Below are 9,601 nucleotides of genomic sequence, written 5' to 3' on the forward strand. Positions count from 1 at the left end.
TCTAGTGCAGTTTTACTTTCACAGTATGTAGAGAATAGAGAGACGGGCGTGTATCAATAAAGGGTTAACATTTATTGAACAGTCTTTCTTCTCGTACAAGAGAAATGTATTGCCACAATTGCAATAATTGTTATTATAAAAAGTACGTACAGTAAGATAAGTATTGCGAAATAGAACTGTAAAAGCATTGATATGGTTTCTTAGCCATACAATGGTTTAAAAGTAATAAAACATATATACAGTCATATATACATTAGGCTAACATACTCAACTGGTGCTTCTAACTAAGCCTACCCCAGTGTGCCTGACCTAAGCCTAACACGTGAAAGGGGGAGTAAGTAAGTAGCTTAAGTTAAGTTGGTTTTGCCAAGGTTTGTTTCAAGAATTCTCTTCTAAGGGTTTAGTCAACACCATACCTCTGAATAGAATGATGGAGGATTGGTATCTCCTTCAGGGGTCTCTCTCGATATCCCAGTCACCCGCGAGGGTAAACCGGAAGCGCCGGGACTGGATTTCTCTGCACGAGAAATGCAGCGGCTTCTCTCAGCGCGTCGAGGAAGGAGGGGTGACAGCGTCCGCGGGCAGCTGGGCTGGATGTCTTCGCAGAGGACGGCTGCACGGCTCCTCAAGCGTACTGAACCACAGTTCGCGCTGTAGCGGCGATAATGGTAATCAGTAGCTTCACCACCACAGGATAGCAGGCTGCAGCGACAGAGTGCTAGTTGTTACCAACACTGGTCATGCAGGCAGCTGGCATCAGCAACAGGCAACGCTCATTGCTTAAGGCAATGTTGGTAATATTTATACCTGACAGGTGCCGGGTTTGACGCAAGTTTGCTGGACATAAGACGTCAATTAAAGATGTCACTAGGAAGTGATAGTTATCAGTTGCTCATTAGAGTTCCATTACTAATCAAAACATAGCAAGCGGGGATTTCCAGGTTTGCTAAGTTTTTATCTTGTTGAAGAACTCGGAGTGTTATCTAGGAATATCAGATAGTGACTGCTGCTCTGTCATTGCACTAATTGGTCGCAAAGGAAGTAGCAGAGAGTCATGCTGGAATGTGGCTCTGTGGCTCTGCTCGTGTGAGGCCAGAGATGACGTTTCAGAAAATCGCACTTGAACGGTTATGCCAATATAGGGAATAAAGGGCTTTATAGCCGAATAGGGGCATAAGGTCACAGTATCGATCAGGAACCTAGATAAGCACATGACAGGCCCCCCACCCTCTCTTCTATTCTCTTGTGGGGTGGGCCCCCCATCCTTGTCCCTGTCTCTTCTCTTCTCTTGTGGGTGGGCCCCCCACCCCATCCTTGTCCCTGTCTCTTCTCGGATGGGGGCCTGTCCCTTTCTCTTCTCTTCTCTTCTCTTGTGGGGTGGGCCCCCCACCCCATCCTTGTCCCTGTCTCTTCTCGGATGGGGGCCTGTCCCTGTCTCTTCTCTTCTCTTGTGGGGTGGGCCCCCCACCCCATCCTTGTCCCGGTCTCTTCTCTTTTCTTGTGGGGTGGGCTTTGTTTATCGAGAGGAGAGAGTGGGGGCCGGGTTCTGTGCTGCCTCAGAGGAGCAGTGGAGACTGCTGTCTCTGGGGCCCCCATCCTCTCTCCGGGACTGCCTCTGGCTCTGACTGAAGAGAAACAATGTATATTGATACTTTGTTTCTCTTCAGTCAGAGGGAGGGGGCGAAGGGCTCCGAGCAGGCTGCACCTGCTTCAGATGCAGAGAGCGAGAGGCTTGCTTCAGCGCAGACCTCTCTCACAGCTCTCAGAAGAGCTGAGGGGGCCGGGGACCTCTGGGGGCCCCTTCATTAACTGTAGAGAGTGAGGCCCCCCCGCACTGCGGGGTCTGCGGGGGTGTTTGTTACGCCCCTGTGCTACATGTGACATTGTTATAATTTCAGTGTAATTAGGAGTGACATTTCAACCACTATGAGTGACACTATCTCGCGGGCTAAGTCAAGCGAGGAAATGAAGCCATGGAGAGGAGGGAAACATAACTATTACAAATTACACTATTTGAGGCTTGACTCGGACGGGGGTTGTCCCTTGGACTACCCTCGTAGTTAATGATGCTGATGAGCAGCACTCCAGGGCTTCTCTCCCACTTGGGTCTGGAACCGGGCCCCAACAACACGGTGGTGTGGTGCGTGCCTGCCGAATGTTGCCATGGACTGGCCGGCAGGAAAACAAAATTGATTGTCAGCCAATGTGGAGCCTGCCCACCCCACTCCGTGCAAAATAAATTTGGACAGCACAATGTCAGGACTCTGGCCTCTCTCTGGGACGCAACCCGGCCCAATAGCAAAGACGAGAGAGGCCCCAACGACTTCACGAACAGTTTCATCACGGACGATGCACCTATGTCTCCTTGACCCGTGACCGTGGCGAGGGCACCCACTGCCTCAGACTGCAGGCCGAGGCAGCTGCTCATAATGCGCTGCTATTGAAAATAATTTGTGTTATAAATATTTATAACACAGTGACACTCAGGGGGCAGTGCCTGGTAACTAGTACTTTCTTCAACTTTCGCAGCACTGTGGGCAGGGTGGCTCTTGCGTCAGCGACTCTGCAGTGCAGCAGGCTCAGGCCGCCAGCCCCCCCCCCCCCCTCCCACCAGCAGTCATTTCAGTTTGCCCCTGGCAGGCCGCCGGCTGCCCTGAGTGAGTTCATGTGCTTCTGATGTAGATAGCAGTGTGTGGAAATCGACCCGCCACCTGTTTCAAATTTCCAGGCCAAGCAAGCAGAAAGGTTATCTAATGAAAGGCTCCATACCCTGCCAATTGCTGATAGTGGGCAGCGGGCAGAAATTGGAAGGGGTCTGCGTAGTCAAAAACTTAAAAAAATAATCGTGGGTAGCCTGCTAAATCAGAAACTATGCCAGCAGGAGTTACTCAGAGAGATTAGGCCCTTTACATTGGATTGTTTTTATACTCAATGACAAATGCCACCGAGGTTGTATGTTACCCCGGAAGCACGCAGCTGGCCATTAAATAACTCAGCCACGGGGCTCTGGCATGCACCTCCCAGACCCTTTCTGTTCAGTACACCAGAACAAACCAGATATGGGGTCCTGGAGGAGGTAGCTCAGAAATCTAGAAGCCAGAGGTCGCCCAGAAAATCAAAGGGGTATAGTGGTGAGCGGCTTAGTCAGACTTCATGTCCTGGGTTGCGGGAAGAATGTAAGGACATCAGGTAGAAATATCACACACCAATGGCTTAGTAGGAGTAGGGGTAGAAGCGCTAGGAACACCTGTTTCCCCAATACCTTTCCCCCTGGTCAATATAACAAGAGAAGGAGTGCCCACAACACAAGTTGACAATCATCTATACTCAACCTCCCGTTGCCAACACATTTGAATGCATATTGAGAAAGAGCACGCAAGGTAATAAGTCGATTGTTTTATCTTGGAACATTGCTGGACTTAAAAACAAACTGTCCTATCCAGATGGGAGTTTTCTTGTAGACCAATGTGATATGTGCATGTTACAGGAAACCTAGGCACAGGAAGAGCCTCTTAGGGTGGGGTTTGCTTCAGTCCATGTCCCTGCTACTTCGGGGTGAAGGGGTAGACCATCTGGGGGTTTAACTATTTGGGTAGGTTCGCGTTTGTGCTTCAGGGCCAAACAGGTCTAATGATATCCAGTGTGTAGTACTTTCCTTTTCTCCAAAACTAAAAATTGCTTTAATTAATGTTATTAATGTTTATTCCCGGCCCGTTAGCTTCAGCCAGGAATCTGTGACACTAGACCAACTGAGTCTTTTTATCCCTATAGTTGTGGTTGATAGTTGTTGACGATTTCAGCTACCAATTTGAACCCCTTGTTGATCCAACTAATACAACCCCAGTTAGGAGTTCTAACTTTACTACTCCTAAACTGGGAAAAATCCTAACTTTAAGACTTTCGGTATTCACAGAAGGCATTAGGACTCCTAACTTCTGTGAATATAGAAATGAGTAAGTGCCTTCTGTAAATACCAAAATGGTAGTAAGTTTAGGATTTTGTCTTAAATTAGTTCTGTGAATCGGGCCCTAAGTATCGGGAGAGCTGCAAAACTGCACGTAAAATTAGCATCCAATCTGGCAGATATAGTCTATCCAGCGGTATTACATGGGGTAAAGAAAGGTTATAAATGATCTTGGTTTAACGATAAATGCCGAAAGGCCAAAGGGGATCTGTTAGAAGCTATCAAAACTAAGGATAAGCACTGAAGTAAATGGAATCACTTGTTGTACAGAGATAGTATCCAGGAAGGAACAATGAACTGGGAATTGAACAGATGGGAGTCCCTCAAAAGTGCCTTATCAAATAAAGATACAAAATCCTTTTGGACTATCGTTAGCCCAGGGGGTAGTAAAGGGAAGTCAACTATTTAGCCAAATATAGCATCTGAAGTATAGAAGACACACTTCCAGGCTCTATACACTCTCAAGTAAGATGCGGCCAATTAACAAAGTTTCTATGATATCCCGGGGATCAGCCAGGCAGAGGCCCCTGGGATCACCATGAATGAAGTACTAAATGCAATAAGCAAGCTGCCCCTTGGGTCTGGATAAATTACTTGGGGATCTCTTTTGGGAGGAACCAAAAATATGGGGACCCTACCTATGGGCATTATTCAATGCCAATTTTGAAAAGTATGGTGAACCCTGAAACTTGGGTTGAGGCAGAAATGATCCCCGTCCTCAAAAAGGGTCCACCACTTCTGCCTACAAACTATAGGCCGATCAGTTTAATTGATGTCATCCAGAAATAGTTTTGCAAGGGTACTCCTTGACCGTCTTCAGATGTGGATGGAATAACAAGAGATCCTGAGCCCATATCAAGCCGGATTCAGAAAAAACACATCTACCGTCGACCAAATGTTCAGACTTCAACTTTTATTTTGGGGAACGCTGGCAATAGAGGGTGGCAGCCTCTACTTAATTTTTGTGGATCTGAAAGCGGCTTTTGATTTGGTGCCCAGGGACAAACTATGGGGTGTACTGAGAGACTTGGGGACCCACCCCACCTCCTTAGCATTGTGATGAGATTAAATGAAGGCAATTTTGCTCAAGTGAGGTACGTAAAATGTGTTGAACTAACCCCTCGTTTTCCAATCAATAAAGGAGTATGGCAGAAGTGCGTGCTCGCACACACCCTATTCTACCTATTCATCAATGCATTGGTTGACCAACTTAGCAAGGTAAAGGACAATGATGCCTACAAGATTGCAGGTAGTAAGGTCCCAGCAATGATGTTTGCTGAGGACACTCTTTTACTCCCTAAGTCCCCTATGGGTATCCAGCGGACTCTTGACAGCTTTGTTGCCTTCTGTAAAAGCAGAGTGTTGGAGATTAATACACAGAACACCAAATTTATGGTCTTCAATCCAGCTAACAAGTCTCGTCCCAACCCCGTCTGAACGGCACCTTGTTAGGAAGAGTGCCGGTCTTTGATTATTTGACAGAAAATCTGGAGTGGGGGCCGCAAGTGGCCAACGCAAGTCTTAAGCTTGCTCAGACTGTGGGGGGAACTGCTAAGCTGTACAGAACATCCACCCACAAACCAGCCGGGCCATTAGCAGAAATCTACAAAGTACAAGCAAGCGGTGCCACAATGTATGGGTTAGAACTATCGGGCCATTGCTCTGCCAATAGCCTGAGCAAGGTAGAGAGCAATTTTATGAGGCAGATGTTAGGTCTTCCCCTTAGTACTCCCCTGACCCTCTATACCTGGATTTGGGTATTAGGTCATTTGGGGATGAGATCGGCCTTAGACCCTTAACTTTTTGGCGTAGATTATGAGTGACCCGAAACTGGCCTTTTATCGATCACAGCTGAAGGAGCTGCTGTGTTTCTCGAGTGTTAGCAAAATACGTTGGTTCGTACATATAAAGGATGTCTGCCATAGGTTGGGCAAATCGGGCCTATGGAGCAGTCATGAAGAATCGTGCCCCTAATTTCGTGGTCAGAATTGGTTAAATCCTACAGGAGGTATAGACTTGAGGTTATCCAGGAAAGTTCGGTCTTAGGACATTTGACAGCCAAATTTTTACATCATAGAATCCTTCCTGGATGACCCAGTTTTTTCTCTTTATTCCATTTTCATTTTACGTAGGAAAAATAGAGTCCAGTTCAAACATACAGTACAGCCGACGCGTTTTGTCCTAGTACAAGACTTCTTCAGGGCACAGGATAATGGTGGAGTCAAAAGCCACCATGGACTGAAGAGGACATAGTAAAATTCTATTCTTGGGCTGTTTCCCGTCCAGCAAAATATTATATCAAGACTTTAAAAGCCATCTATATAAGAGCCACGAGTGGTCAATAATTACAAAGCACGAACCGCAAATCTGGAGTCCAGGGATTGCCACAGTGTATTTGCAGAATAAAACCTTTAGGGAATGGTCTTCAAAGTGTCACATGGAGGTCTAAGGATCGGCTGGATAACACCAATTCATGAGAAATAGACTTGTAAGGTGGAAAAACTCAGCTGAACCTATATTATCTCCAATTAAAGGAACCATCCCATCATCAGACAACTCCTTGCTGGTAGCCAATGTAGGCAGGAAAACAACACCCGCAATACGATGGTTGCGATCAAAGGAAACACTAGGACACGTCACAGCAAAGGAAAGACCTCGAGGTCTTGCAATATACAATGTTAGGTGTAGTAAACACTTAATCATGGATGCTCATGAACTTCCGTAATCTGGTTTGGTGTAAATTATTTTATGACCTCGAGGTCTTTCCTTTGCTGCGACGTGTCCTAGTGTTTCCTTTGATCACAAACATCGTATTGTGCAGGCATAATGTAGCGCAGGGGTTTACAAAGTGACGCATCTACCTAGATGCGTAACTTTGTAAATATGACGCAACAAGGCGCATTTTTACGCCACTGGTGCGTCACAAAAAGTGACGCACCGGCGGCGTAAAAGTGACTCAATGGCTCATAAATGAGGCCCCAAGAACGGACTCCTAGAACCCCTGTGGAGCATGTCTTTAATAGGAGTCCGCAATTGATGCTCCATAAGCTGCTTGTTTTGCAGCTCCTTGCACTTGCAGCCCCGCATGTGAAATTACAACCCACACTGCGAGTAGCAGAGGCAGCACTGCTGCTTGAGCCAGGCCATAATTGCATTAGAGACCACGCCGCCTGCAAACTGGTAGCCTGCCAGCCAACTTCCTCAAACTCCCCGCCTGGGCAGTAGCTCATGACGTCAGGCTATGTGACTCAGAGCTGCGCAGTGCAGCCGTCAGAATGTCACAATTATAGGATACATTGTGATTGTTGTAGCACTTACTAGAAGCGGTGAGCTCAGCTGTGCAGGGAGCACCCCATGCCTGTGGCGCAGGGCGCACAGCTGAGCTCTGCCACAACACACAGGTTGTAGTGCTACACAGTGAGAGCTGAGAAAGATGCATAAGTGTGACAATGCATTTCAGTGCGGTGATGCGGAGTACCACAATGAAATGAGTTAGTTTAACCTGATACTTGGCAGGACTGCCTAGTAAACAGCATGAGAGCAATGCAGGGATTGGCAGGAGCATGTGAGTCGAACGCTCCAAAGGAGACTACGGGAGATGTGCAATATTCATCCTGGCTCCTTAACAGTGCTCGGATAAGAGGACTAAACTGGGCATGTTGGGTTGGACGCTGTAAAAGACCTGTCCAACCCGACATTCGCATTTAATTTAATGCCTGCTACCTGAGGCTGCCAATCAAAGGTTTTGGCCACACCATGCCTAGCCCAGAACACATGAGCAATACAATGCTGGCTGCACTGGGTCACACATTACGAATGACTTAAAACATCAATTGCTTTTTAATGGTAATGGTACTGCATGTGACGCTCACAGCAAGGGTGTGGGGCAATGCCTTTTAGCCCCAAGAAGGAACCGCCCCTGGACGACAATAACAGTGGTGATAGGGTAATAGTACCCCTAATCCCCACAGTTTTAATACTAAGTAATGTGTCCGATTAATAAATGCAATCTAGGATGCTGCATTGGTTTTTAAACTCGCTATTTGCGTACCCCCCCCCCACACTAAAAAATTAGAAGAGCCTCCCTGTCTTCAGGTGTAGGTCCGCTCTCCATCAAACCAGGTTTTTGGAGAGCAAGGGATGTCCTATGATGAAGCATGACACCTGGTGGTGTGTGAGGACAGCCCGTTCCATTTTTTGGTATGCCCAGCACTCCTATTAACTAGTGCGACGAGGGGCACTGTAACGTAACTGAATATAATTCTCGGATAGCTAAATCGTGTGTTTAGTCTGAGTGCTCATGCCATCCTCACATAGGCTGTGAGTGTTCATGCCATCCTCACATGGGCTGTGAGTGATCATGTCATTCTCACATGGGCTTAGAGTGATCATGCCATCCTCACATGGGCTGTGAGTGTTCATGCCATCCTCACATAGGCTGTGAGTGCTCATGCCATACTCACATAGGCTGTGAGTGTTCATGCCATCCTCACATGGGCTGAGGGTGATCATGCCATCCTCACATGGGCTGTGAGAGTTCATGCCATCCTCACATGGGCTGAGGGTGATCATGCCATCCTCACATGGGCTGTGAGTCTTCATGCCATCCTCACATGGGCTGTGAGTGTTCATGCCATCCTCACATGGGCTGTGAGTGTTCATGCCATCCTCACATAGGCTGTGAGTGTTCATGCCATCCTCACATGGGCTGAGAGTGATCATGTCATCCTCACATGGGCTGTGAGTGTTCATGCCATCCTCACATGAGCTGTGAGTGTTCATGCCATCCTCACATAGGCTGAGGGTGATCATGCCATCCTCACATGGGCTGAGAGTGATCATGTCATCCTCACATGGGATGAGAGCGTTCATGCCATGCTCACATGGGCTGTGAGTGTTCATGCCATCCTCACCTAGGCTGAGGGTGATCATGCCATCCTCACATAGGCTGTGAGTGTTCATGCCATCCTCACATGGGCTGTGAGTGTTCATGCCATCCTCACATGGGCTGAGAGTGATCATGCCATCCTCACATGGGCTGAGAGTGTTCATGCCATCCTCACATAGGCTGAGGGTGATCATGTCATTCTCACATGGGCTCTGAGTGTTCATACCATCCTCACATGGCTGAGAGTGATCATGGCATCCTCATATGGGCTGTGAGTGTTCATGCCATCCTCACATGGGCTGAGAGTGATCATGTCATCCTCACATGGGCTGTGAGTGATCATGCCATCCTCACACAGGCTGAGGGTGATCATGCCATCCTCACATGGGCTGAGAGTGATCATGCCATCCTCACATGGGCTGAGAGTGATCATGTCATCCTCACATGGGCTTAGAGTGATCATGCCATCCTCACATAGGCTGAGGGTGATCATGCCATCCTCACATGGGCTTAGAGTGATCATGCCATACTCATATGGGATGTGAGTGTTCATGTCATCCTCACATGGGCTTAGAGTGATCATGCCATCCTCACATAGGCTGAGGGTGATCATGCCATCCTCACATGGGCTTAGAGTGATCATGCCATACTCATATGGGATGTGAGTGTTCATGTCATCCTCACATGGGCTTAGAGTGATCATGCCATCCTCACCTAGGCTGAGGGTGATCATGCCATCCTCACATGGG

The sequence above is a fragment of the Lissotriton vulgaris genome, chromosome 8 (genome assembly GCF_964263255.1).
Source record: "Lissotriton vulgaris chromosome 8, aLisVul1.2, whole genome shotgun sequence".
Lineage (NCBI taxonomy): Eukaryota > Metazoa > Chordata > Amphibia > Caudata > Salamandridae > Lissotriton > Lissotriton vulgaris.